At 41.0% G+C, this 12,287-nt stretch overlaps 1 protein-coding gene across 6 annotated transcripts in view; it reads left to right on the top strand.

Annotated features, from left to right (window-relative positions):
• Positions 1-12,287, top strand: part of SHISA5 (shisa family member 5) — a 44,897-nt gene that overhangs the window by 13,478 nt on the left and 19,132 nt on the right. The gene's annotated exons all lie outside the window — the stretch shown is intronic.

Here is a 12,287-nt window from a genome sequence, read left to right as displayed (position 1 = left end):
TGAGGGGCTCGCTAGCCCTGTTAAGAATGTTCATGTGCTGGGGCAGCTAGATGGCGCAGTGGATAAAGCACTGGCCCTGGATTCAGGAGTACCTGAGTTCAAATCTGGCCTCAGACACTTGACACTTGCTAGCTATGTGACCCTGGGCAAGTCACTTAACCCCCATTGCCCCACAAAAAAACAAAAGCCAAAACAAAAAACAAAAAACCCCACAAAAAATCAAAACAAAACAAAAAAGAATGTTCATGTGCAAGTTGGTTTTGACTTAGAGGTCACCATTGGTGTTGAGGTATTTATCTGCATAAGTTTGTGTTTCTTTAAGCATCACAGTGTGGACTTGTGTGGATGTGTATATTTGTGCGTATGCCTATGCATGAGTTTCTGTGTATTTGTGAGTCTGTGTGCACCCTGGGAAAGGATTCTCTGTTTGACTCTACCTGTGTTGTTTGAAGTGTATGTCTCTGTGTATGTTTTTGTGTTGAGAGAGTGTTCCCTGGGAGAATCATGTTAGTTAACAAGTATTTATTAAGTGTTTATGATGTGCCAGGTAATATGCTGAATTCTAGAGTTACAAAAGAAAGGCATAAATTTGTGGTGGATCTACTCAACACGATTTCATGATTTTCTCCATCTCCATTCAACAGTACATGAATGGGAGCGAAGGAAATCAGAAGTGATTCAGAGTTAAGGTTTGGCAAGGAATGGTTGTGGATTGGACAGAAGGGCGATGGAATCAAGAGTAGAGGCTAATATAAAGTTGAACTGGTTCAGCAAAGGGGTCAGGATAGGGAAGGGAAAATAGTATATTCATTACAAGGGGGATATCTTGGGAAAGAACTGAAGAGTAGAGATAGTGGGAGATTATGGTTGAGGATGAAGGATAGGGTGAGGGGTTTGTAAAGTGTAGGGAAAGGGAATGATAAAAGATTATGAAAAGCTAAAGGAATTTCAGAGTTCATGATGTTCATGAAGTGGAAGACTTGTGGGTATTGGCAAGTTCAATGGTATGACCATCTCTGTTTGGGATTAAAGAGCTATAATATAGATCAGTGGTCAGTGAATCTGACCCCTCCCTTGTTTTGGTACAGCTGGCCAGCTAAGAATAATATCTACATTTTAAAAATTTTATTAACTAACAGTTTTCATACTTTAAAATTTATAAAACTTTATTTAAAAATGTAAAAAAAATTTCTTAGCTCACAGAGGCAGCAGCCCGGATTTGGCCTGAGTACCATAGTTTGCTGACCCCTGTTATAGACTAAGGAACTTTAGGGAGGGTAAATATGTTTATTTTATTCATCTAGTAGGATGGCAGGAATTGGGATGGAAAAGACTGTCAACCAGGTACCAAATTCACTGAGGAAGGAAAATGTTCAAGGGGTCAATAGATGGATCTGGCTTGGGTGACAGATTTAGAACATGTAAAACTTGAAGGAGGAGAGGTTGCTATGTGATGATGGTGAAGGGACAGTCTGAAGGAAGCAAAGGGGAGCAAGGGGGTAGTCTTATTCTCCTGCTAGAACTGGTGAATCCAAGACGTAAGAGAGAGAATACTGAATGGGGTGGCTAGAGAGGAGTGTCTGGAACGGGAGAATGAGGGATTAGGGGTCAGGAACCTAGGAATGGGGGATAGTGCATCAGCAGCCAAGGATGCTGAATTACTGAGCTAAAGGGCTAAGGAGTTCACTGAAGCAAGCGTTGGATTTTCTTCCCCCTGTAGCTGAAACCCTGGGTGGTCAGTCCATCCTGTTTATTTGATTCATGTCGGTTGTTTTCTTTGGGCATCTATGGTGGTAGCATTCTATTAAGATTGTTCTCTTCTAGGGGCTGCTAGGTGGCGCAGTGGATAAAGCACCGGTCCTGGAGTTGGGAGGACCTGAGTTCAAATCTGGCCTCAGACACTTTACACACTTACTAGCTGTGTGACCCTGGGCAAGTCACTTAACCCCAATTGCCTCACCAAAACAAACAAACAAACAAACAAAAAACCCAAAGATTGTTCTCTTCTTATATCAGGTTTGTTATTATATGAAAAGTGCTGCTGTATTGGGGTCCAGGATCCAGCTTACCTTGCTGAGAGCATCTTTCCATCATCCCAGGGCCTTTCCTGCCTGCCTGTTACCTCTTGACTTCAGTTAAGTTCCCTGTAAGAGCTGAGACTGTCCTTTGTCTTTATTTTTATCCCCATTGGTTAGTACAGTTCCTACATGGTGTGGTTTCTTAATAAATGCTTGGTTGACTACCCACCACTGAGGAGTGGAACATGTGAGTTGGTGCTGTCGCCATGTGTAGGTTTGAGTTTCTAACCAGGAAGTTCTCTGGTGTGTTGGATTTTTAAAGTGTCCTATTACCAGCTGTTTGTTTTACCTGGGCACATCCCTCTCAGAGTCATTGTACTTTGTCTCTATAATGCCTCCCCAGTGTGAGGTACAAGTTGATAAGGCCTGGATTCCCTGAGTTAATGTTTGATGTTAAGCCACCCTGTGACCCTGGAACTTCATGCCCTGTGCCTGTGCTTTGGCCTGTGCTAAGCCTCTGCTTTGGGTTTAGAACTGTGATGATGAAAGAGGACATTTTAGGCATAGGGTATGACTGCTGTCAAAGCACGTGGGCCCAAGAGGGCAGCATGGGATCAGGGAACAGCCTATAGTGCAGTCTGGCTTCTATATAGAGAGCATAAAATGGTACTTAGTCAGTAAACATCTCTTAAGCACCTACTGTGGTCAGACATTGTGCTAAGTGTTGGGGATGGCTACAGAGAAAGGTAAAATGTGTCTCCTGCCCTCCAGGAATTCCTGGTCTGATGGAGAAGACAACATGTAAATAACTATGTATCCACAAACTATATGCGGGATAAGTGGGAAGTGATCAACAAGGAAAGGCACTAGAATTAAGAGGAATTGGGAGGGGCAGCTAGGTGGCACAGCGTATAGGGCACCGGCCCTGGATTCAGGAGGATCTGAGTTCAAACCCAGCCTCAGACCCTTGACACTTACTAGTTGTGTGACCCTGGGTAAGTCACTTAACCCCAATTGCCTCACCAAAAAAAAAAAAAAAAAAGAGGAATTGGGAAAGGCTTCTCATACGAGGTGGGATTTTAGCTGGGACTTGAAGGCATCCGGGGGGTTAAGTTGAGGAGGGAGAGCCAGTGAAAATGCCCAGAGCCAAGAGATGGAGTGTCTTGTTTGAAGGCTAGCAAGGAGGTAGTGTCACTAGATTGAAGAGTCCACAGCGGGGATATAAGACAAAACAAGACTAGAAAGGTAGGGGTTCTAGGTTATAAAGGGCTTTTCATGCTAAATGGAGGCTGTTAGATTTGATCTTGGGGGTGATAGGGAGCCCTAGAGTTACTTAAGTAGGGGAGCAGTGTGTTTGTGATATGGTCAGACCTGTGCTTTAGGCAAATCACTTTGGCCAACGAGTGGAGGCTGGACTGGAGTGGGGAGAGACTTGTTTTTGTTTTTTTTTTGGCGGGACAATGGGGGTTAAGTGACTTGCCTAGGGTCACACAGCTAGTAAGTGTCAAGTGTCTGAGGCTGGATTTGAACTCAGGTACTCCTGAATCCAGGGCTGGTGCTTTATCCACTGCGCCACCTAGCCTCCCTGGGGAGAGACTTGTGACAGGTAGACCTACCAGCAGGCTACTGCAGTAGGTCAAGTGGGAGGTGATGAGGGCCAGAATTTGGGGTGGCCACTGAGAAAAGTGAGGTAGGCATTGAAAGATAGGTTGGGACCTGATTATAAAGGTTCTTAAGTGCCAATTTAAGACATCTATATTCTATCTTTTGGGTGGTGGGCAGCCCCAGAAAGTTTTTGAGCAGAGGTCTGATTTGTGCATTAGGAAAATTATTTGGGATGCTATGGAGAGCTTCTAGGCCAAGGAGGTGTGTTAGCTACAGGAGCATGATAATAGTCTAGGAGAAAGGTGCTGAATTAGGGCGGTCACTGAGTGGAGAGATGAATGGTTCATATGTCAAGGTTAGCTCAAGACTTGGTGTTTGATGGGATGGAGTAAGGTAAGGAAGGGGAAAGAGTCAACGATGGGGGCAGCTAGGTGGCGCAGTGGATAAAGCACCTGCCCTGGAGTCAGGAGGACCTGAGTTCAAATCCGGCCTCAGCCACTTGACACTTACTAGCTGTGTGACCCTGGGCAAGTCACTTAACCCTCATTGCCCTTCAAAAAAAAAAAGAGTCAACGATGACAACAAACTTAGGGCCCTGGGAGAATGGCGGAGCCATCAGCAGAAACAGGAAAACTAGAAGGAAAGAAAGATTTTAAAGATGAATTCAGTTTTTATACATATTGAGTTCAGGATGCTAGTGAAATACCATGGTGGAGAAGTTGATTATAGTGGTGCTTAATGTATGTTTATTGAATTGAATTCTGTAAACATGGACATGGAAACATGGGACTGAATCTCAGAGACAGCAGGATTCTGTGTGTGTGTGTGTGTGTGTGTGTGTGTGTGTGTGTGTGTGTCTATTTAGGGGTCATCTGCAGAGAGGAAATAATTGAAAGTATGAGAATAGGGACAGCTAGATGGCGCAGTGGGTAGAGCACCAGCCCTGGAGTCAGGAGTACCTGAGTTCAAATCCAGCCTCAGACACTTAACACTTACTAACTATGTGACCCTGAGCAAGTCGCTTAACCCCAATTGCCTCACTAAAAAAAAAAAAAAGTATGAGAATAAATTATATTGTAAAAAGAGGGAGAAGAGGACCAAGGATAGAGCCTAGATTTAGGCAACTAGCATTTCCAATGTGTCTGCTATGTGCTATGTATTTGCCAAGCACTGGGGAAATAGAAAAAGGCAAAAAATAAAAATTAGTCCCTGCTCTCAAGGAGCTCACAGTTTAATGGAGGAGATAACATACAAACAACTGATGTACCAATAAGATATGTACAGGATACATTGGGGTTAACCGCAGAGGGGAGGCACTAGCATCGAGGATTTAGGATGTGGGGAGAGGGTTGTAAACCTGTAAAAGGAGCCTGAGAGATTGATCTGAAAGATCAGAGGAGAATTAGAACAGGCCAGTGTCACAAAAGCTAAAGGATGAGAGAGTCTTAAGTGTAAACAGATAGGGACAGCTAGGTGGCACAGTGGATAAAGCACCAGCCCTGGATTCAGGAGGACCTGAGTTCAAATCTGGCCTCAGACACTTGACATTTACTAGCTGTGTGACCCTGGGCAAGTCACTTAACCCTCATTGCCCTGCCCCCTCCCCCAAAAAAGAATGGCAAAAGTGTAAACAGTCTCAATTACTGTAGAAAGGTCAAGAAAGATAAAGACTGAGGAAAAAGCCATTGAATTTGACATTTAAGAAATTGATGACTTTAGAGACAGTAGGTTTAGTAAGAGTGGTGGGGACTGAAACATGCTCATTTGCAGGAATATAGAAAGGGGGACAGTGGGAGTGATGAAAAATGTAAAACAAACTTTAAAAAACTGGCTATAACACGTAATTGTGCCAGTGACAGAACAGCCAACAAGTAAATTCTATCTGACCCTTCTTCCTCCCCACCTTGACACCACCTATTCCTGGCATCCTTGTAGTCTGGCTAGTGCTAAACCCTGTCCATTCCACCTCTGCTCTTTGTAGAAACCGGCTTCCAGAATGGCTTCCATCTTTTATTCTCTGCCTTTGGCTGTTCCACCAGTTCTTAATCCGCTTAATTGTATTCTTGTCTCATATATAGTTCTCTGTATTGTCCACTAGTATATTAGGAGAAATTTGATCAGATGCTTTCCTGAAATCCTGTTTGTTGCATTCACCTAGTCTACCAGTCTAGTGAAATTAATCTGTCAAAAAAAAAGTAAATTATGTCATACCTAGCATGACTATTTTGTGAACCAGTGCTGGCTACTAGTAATCACTATTTCTCTTTCTAAAGCCTCACAAATCATATATGTTTTTTTTGTTTGTTTTTTGTGGGGCAATGGGGGTTAAGTGACTTGCCCAGGGTCACACAGCTAGTAAGTGTCAAGTGTCTGAGGCTGGATTTGAACTCAGGTCCTCCTGAATCCAGGGCCGGTGCTTTATCCACTATGCCACCTAGCTGCCCCCTACAAATCATATATGTAATAATCCATTCAGTAGTTTGCTGGGGATTTATGTCCAGATCCTCAATAATTTCTAAAATCAGTATTTTAGAGAATTAGGATATTTTTCTCATCTCTGATCTTCTGATGCCATCGAAATTCTCCACAACCCCATATAATTCATATAGGCTATCATGTAAAGTTATTTTTCTTTTTTTTCTCCCCCTACCCCTGCTCTAGAGAGTGCTACCATTAGACACACACAAATAACACATACACATACATAACACATGCATTTGTGTGTGTCTAATGGTGGCCGTATATAAATATATTACTTGTAATTATATATATGTATAATGTGTACAGTTATATGTAAATAAATATATTTATACCTGTGATTACATATGTGTGTATACCCACATATAATCACACATGTAAATATATGTAAAATGATTCCATTCATCTTTCAGTTCTTTCTCTGGATTCAGATAGCATCTTTCTTCATATGTCCTTTATTTTAAATTTGCATGTTTATAATAGTTAAAATTACTTAATTGGTCAAAGTCATTCTTAAAATAATATTGCTGACAGCAATATTGTTTGATGAAGAACTGTGAATGATTTATTCTCAGAAATTCAGCGTTCTAAGACAATCCCCAAAGGACTAATGATGAAGCATACTATTCACCTCCAAAGAAAGAACTGATATTGATTGAACACAGACTGAAGCATGCTATCTTCTTTCTTTTCTTTTCCCCCTCTTATTCAAGTTTCCTTATACAAAATGACTAATATGGAAATGTTTTATATAACTATAAGCATATAATCTATAGCTGATTGCTTACTGCCTCAGGGAGAGGAGAGGGGAAGGAGGGAAGGAGGGATAGAATTTGGAGCTCAAAACTTTAAATAAAATAAAAATGTTTATTAAAATAAAAAACAATATTGCTATTACTGTATACAGTGTTCTCTTGGTTCTGCTCACTTCACTCTTTATCATTTTGTGAAGGCCATTTCCCAGTCAATGAGGATCCCTGTAATTTCCAGTTCTTTGCCACCACAAAGAGAGCTGTTGTTAGAAACATCCCATTCACATTTTTTTTTTTTTAGTGAGGCAACTGGGGTTAAGTGACTTGCCCAGGGTCACACAGCTAGTAAGTGTTAAGTGTCTGAGGCTGGATTTGAACTCAGGTACTCCTGACTCCAGGGCCGGTGCTCTATCCACTGCGCCACCTAGCTGCCCCAATATTTATTAATTTAAACTTTTTATTCTAATTTAAAGCCCCAAAATCAATAATTCCCAGACAGAGCTGAACATGAGGATTATATATAAAATGATGAATCTGCATCTCATACTACTTGCTTTTTTTTTTTTTAGTGAGGCAATTGGAGTTAAGTGACTTGCCCAGGGTCACACAGCTAATAAGTGTTAAGTGTCTGAGGCCGGATTTGAACTCAGGTACTCCTGACTCCAGGGCCGGTGCTCTATCCACTACGCCACCTAGCTGCCCCTGCTTTTTTATTTTTAATATATTTTATTATATTAAATTTTCCCCAATTATGTTTAAAAAATTTTAAACATTGCTTTTTAAAAATTTTGAGTTTGCTGTGGTATCTGATTGTAATGGAATATTATTGTGCTATAAGAAATGACAAGCTGGATGGTTTCAGAAAGACCTGAAATGACTTATATGAACTGATATATAGTGAAGTGAACAGAACCAGGAGAACATTATACATAGGAACAGCAATATTGTTTGATGAAGAACTGCGAATGACTTAGCTATTCTCAGCGATACAATGATCCAAGACAATCCCAAAGGACTAATGATGAAGCATACTATCCACCTCCAGAGAAAGAACTGATATTATCTGAATACAGACTGAAACATGCAATTTTTCTCTTTCTTTCTTTTTCTTTTATTCGATTTTTCTTATATGGAATTGTTTTATATAATTGTACATATATAACCTCTATCTGATTGCTTGCTGCCTCAGGGAGTTGGGAGGAGAGAGAGGGAGGGAAGAATAGAATTTGGAACTCGAAATTTTAAATAAAAATATTTATTAAATTTTTTTAAATAAGAAAAAAATTAAAGTTTTGAGTTCCATATTCTCTTCTTCCCTCTTGCCCTTCTCCCTACCCCTTGAGAAGGCAAGAATTCCTGGGAAAACCAGAAAATAGTTTGGCAAAAACTAGGCATAGACCAACATCTCACACTGTGTACCAAGATAAGGTCATAATGTATAAACGAGTTCGACATAAAGGGTAATATCATAAGTAAATTAGAGGGTTATGGAAAAGATGGTCAGATCTATGGATAAGGGAAGAGTTTATGACCAAATGAGATGGAGAGGATCATGAGTGGTAAAATAGATAATTTTGATTGTATAAAATAAAAAACTTTTGCACAAACAAAACTAAGGAAACCAAAATTAGAAGGAAAGCAGGAAACTGGGAAAAATAATTTACAACAAATTTCTTTGATAAAGGCCTCATTTTTCAAATGTATAAGGTTTTTTGTTGTTGTTGTTTTTTTTTTTTAGTGAGGCAATTGGGGTTAAGTGACTTGCCCAGGGACACACAGCTAGTAAGTGTTAAGTGTCTGAGGTCGGATTTGAACTCAGGTCCTCCTGACTCCAGGGCCAGTGCTCTATCCACTGCGCCACCTAGCTGCCCCTCAAATGTATAAAGAACTGAGCTAAATTTATAAAAATATAAGCCATTCCCCAGGATAAAGGATATAAACAGGCAGTTTTCAGAAGAAAAATATGAACACAATCAATAGTCACATGAAAAATTGCTCTAAATCACTATTGATTAGAGAATTGCAAATTAAAACAATGAGATACTCCCTCATACTTAATAGATTGACTAACATGAAAGAAAAGGAAAATGACAAATAGTAGAGGGGATGTGGAAAATTAAGTACACTAGTGCACTGTTGGTAGAACTGTGAACCGGTCTAAACATTCTGAAGAATGATTTGCCCAAAGGGCTATAAAACTGTATACCCTTTGACCCAACAAGAGCATAATTAGGTCTGCATCCCAAAGAGGTCAAAGAAAAGAAGAAAAGGATCTATATGTGCAAAAATATTTATAGCAGCTCTGTTTTTAATGGCAAAGGATTGGAAATTGAAGGGATGCCCATCAACTGGAGAATGGCTGAACAAGCTGTAGTATATGATTGTGATGGAATCCTATTGTGCTGTGAGAAATGATGAGCAGGATGCTCTCAGAAAAACCTGGGGACTCATATGAACTGATTCAAATTGAAGTGAGTAGAACCAGCAAAGGCTTGTACTGTTGTAATGATAAATAACTGTAAGTACTGTGATCAAAACAGTGCTCCAACCAAGACAATCAAAGGGCCCATGATAAAAAATGCTATCCACCTTCTGATGAACTCTGAGTGCTGATGAAAGCATAGTTTTTTTTTAACTTTTTACTCTTCTTTTTTTGCATGTATTTTCTTTTGCAATGTGGCTAATATGGAATTATGTTTTACATGACCTCACATGTATAACCACTATATTGCTTGTTTAGACTGCTTGCTTTTTTTTCTTTTGGGGGGGGGCAGGGCAATAAGGGTTAAGTGACTTGCCCAGGGTCACACAGCTAGTAAGTGTCAAGTGTCTGAGGTCGGATTTGAACTCAGGTCCTCCTGAATCCAGGGTCAGTGCTTTATCCACTACACCACCTAGCTGCCCCCAACTGCTTGCTTTTTTAAATAAATAATTCCATATTACTAAAAAACCCAAACTTCTGAATTTCTTTCTGTTTTCCTTTGTGCATTAAAACAAATATTTCAGTGGTCCTCTTTTTTTTTTTTTTTTTTGCATTACTATTGATAAGCCCTCCTTCCGCATGCCCTCACAACACCCCTCTGAGGACAACTCTGATCCCCGCTCTTGGGGAGCTTACTATTTAGTAGACATGTAAGACATCAAGGCAGATAGCTGTACCCACATGATATTACATAAAAATGGATTAGTGAGAATGTTAAGGACCACTGACCACTTGCAGCCAGACAGCAGATGTAAGACTCTTTCTGAAGAGGCAGCTGAAGAGTCACCTTTTAGAATACAGTTACTTGTCCCAAAAGTAATGATGATATAGTTCCAAAGGCAGTATATAACACTATAAATCCACTACCGATTTATGTTACAGAATAGCAGCTGGGCACTCACTGCTACTAGGCAATCCTGCTATACCTCATTTATCAACTGACTCTCCCATTCTCCACAGCAGCTCTTCCCAACCTTTTCTTTTTTTTCTTCTTTCTTTTTTTTTTTTTTTTTTTTTTTTTTTTTTTTTTTTGCGGGGCAATGGGGGTTAAGTGACTTGCCCAGGGTCACACAGCTAGTGTCAAGTGTCTGAGGTTATATTTGAACTCAGGTCCTCCTGAATCCATGGTCGGTGCTTTATCCACTTCGCCACCTAGCTGCCCCACTCTTCCCAACCTTTTCATGTCTCCTCAAAATTCCCATGGCTTTTCTTCACCCTATTTTCTTTTCTTTTTTTTCTTTTTTTTTTTTTTAGTGAGGCAATTGGGGTTAAGTGACTTGCCCAGGGTCACACAGCTAGTAAGTGTTAAGTGTTTGAGGCCGGATTTGAACTCAGGTACTTCTGACTCCAGGGCCGGTGCTCTATCCACTACGCCACCTAGCTGCCCCTTCACCCTGTTTTCTTAACTGAGAACCTTGCTTCATTAAATTTGAGCTTCCTCTTCTCCCGTCTTCCTCATCCCCTTCTGCTACTGTTTCCTTCATCTTTGTCTCACATGAAGTGGTCAATCCATAACAAGGCTAACCCTTCTGCTTGTTCAAGCAATCCCATTCCATCCTGTCTCCTCCAATAGATTATCCCCTTTGTCATTCCCACTTTTCATTAATTTAATTTAATTTAATTTAATTTTTTGCAGGGGCAGCTAGGTGGTGCAGTGGATAAAGCACCGGCCCTGGATTCAGGAGGACCTGAGTTCAAATGTGACTGTAGACGCTTGAAATTTACTAGCTATGTGACCCTGGGCAAATCACTTAACCCCAATTGCCTCACCAAAAAACAAAACAAATTAAATTTTTTTGCAGCGCAGTGAGGGTTAACTAACTTGCCCAGGGTCACACATCTAATAAGTATCAAGTGTCTGAGGTCGGATTTGAACTGAGGGCCTCCTGAATTCGGGGCCGGTGCTCTATCCACTGCACCACCTAGCTGCCCCCTTTTCGTTTAATTTCAATCTCTCCTTGTTTACTGGTTCCTTCTCTACTGTCTAAAACATACCCATGTCTCCCTCATCTTAAAAAAACCTCACTTGGTCCTTCCATCCCTGTTAATCTTCATATACCTCTCCTGCCTTTTGTTGCTTAAACTCCTTGAAAAAGCCATCTACATAGGTGCCTCCACTTTCCCTCCTCTCACTCTCTTTTTAACCCTTACAATGGGGGTTAAGTGACTTGCTCAGGGTCACACAGCTAGTGTCAAGTGTCTGAGGTTATATTTGAACTCAGGTCCTCCTGAATCCATGGTTGGTGCTTTATCCACTTCGCCACCTAGCTGCCCCACTCTTCCCAACCTTTTCATGTCTCCTCAAAATTCCCATGGCTTTTCTTCACCCTATTTTCTTTTCTTTTTTTTTTTTAGTGAGGCAATTGGGGTTAAGTGAGTTGCCCAGGGTCACACAACTAGTAAGTGTCAAGGGTCTGAGGCTGGATTTGAACTCAGGTACTCCTGACTCCAGGGCCAGTGCTCTATCCACTGCGCCACCTAGCTGCCCCCCAGACATCTTCATCTTAAACTCAACATGTCCAAAATGGAATTCATTATGTTTCTCCCAAATCCAGCCCCCTCCTACCTTCTGCATTCTTGTAGACTATCCTCCCTCCCCTCAGGCTTGCAAACTAGGAGTCATCCCGGACTCCTCACTATGTCTCACTCCTTCCTGCCTCCATGTTTGATTTATGGCCAAGGCCTGTTGATTTCAAATCTTTGCAAATCTCTTCTGACACTGCCAATCAACTCTCACCTTGATTACTGAAATAGCCTGCTGATGGGTCTGACTGTCTCAAGTCTCTTCTCTCCATCCATTCTCCATTCAGCCACTAAAAGTGATTTTCCTAAAACAAGGACCAGTCATGTCAGTCAGTAAACTCTAGTGCCTTCCTATTTTCTCCAGGAGCAAATACAAAATGCTCTGTTAGGCATTCAAAATCTTTCATAAACTAGTCACTTTGTACCTTT

The sequence above is a fragment of the Dromiciops gliroides genome, chromosome 1 (genome assembly GCF_019393635.1).
Source record: "Dromiciops gliroides isolate mDroGli1 chromosome 1, mDroGli1.pri, whole genome shotgun sequence".
Taxonomy (NCBI): domain Eukaryota; kingdom Metazoa; phylum Chordata; class Mammalia; order Microbiotheria; family Microbiotheriidae; genus Dromiciops; species Dromiciops gliroides.
Note: the sequence above shows the minus strand (reverse complement) of the source record. Positions and strands in the feature narration are given on the sequence as shown.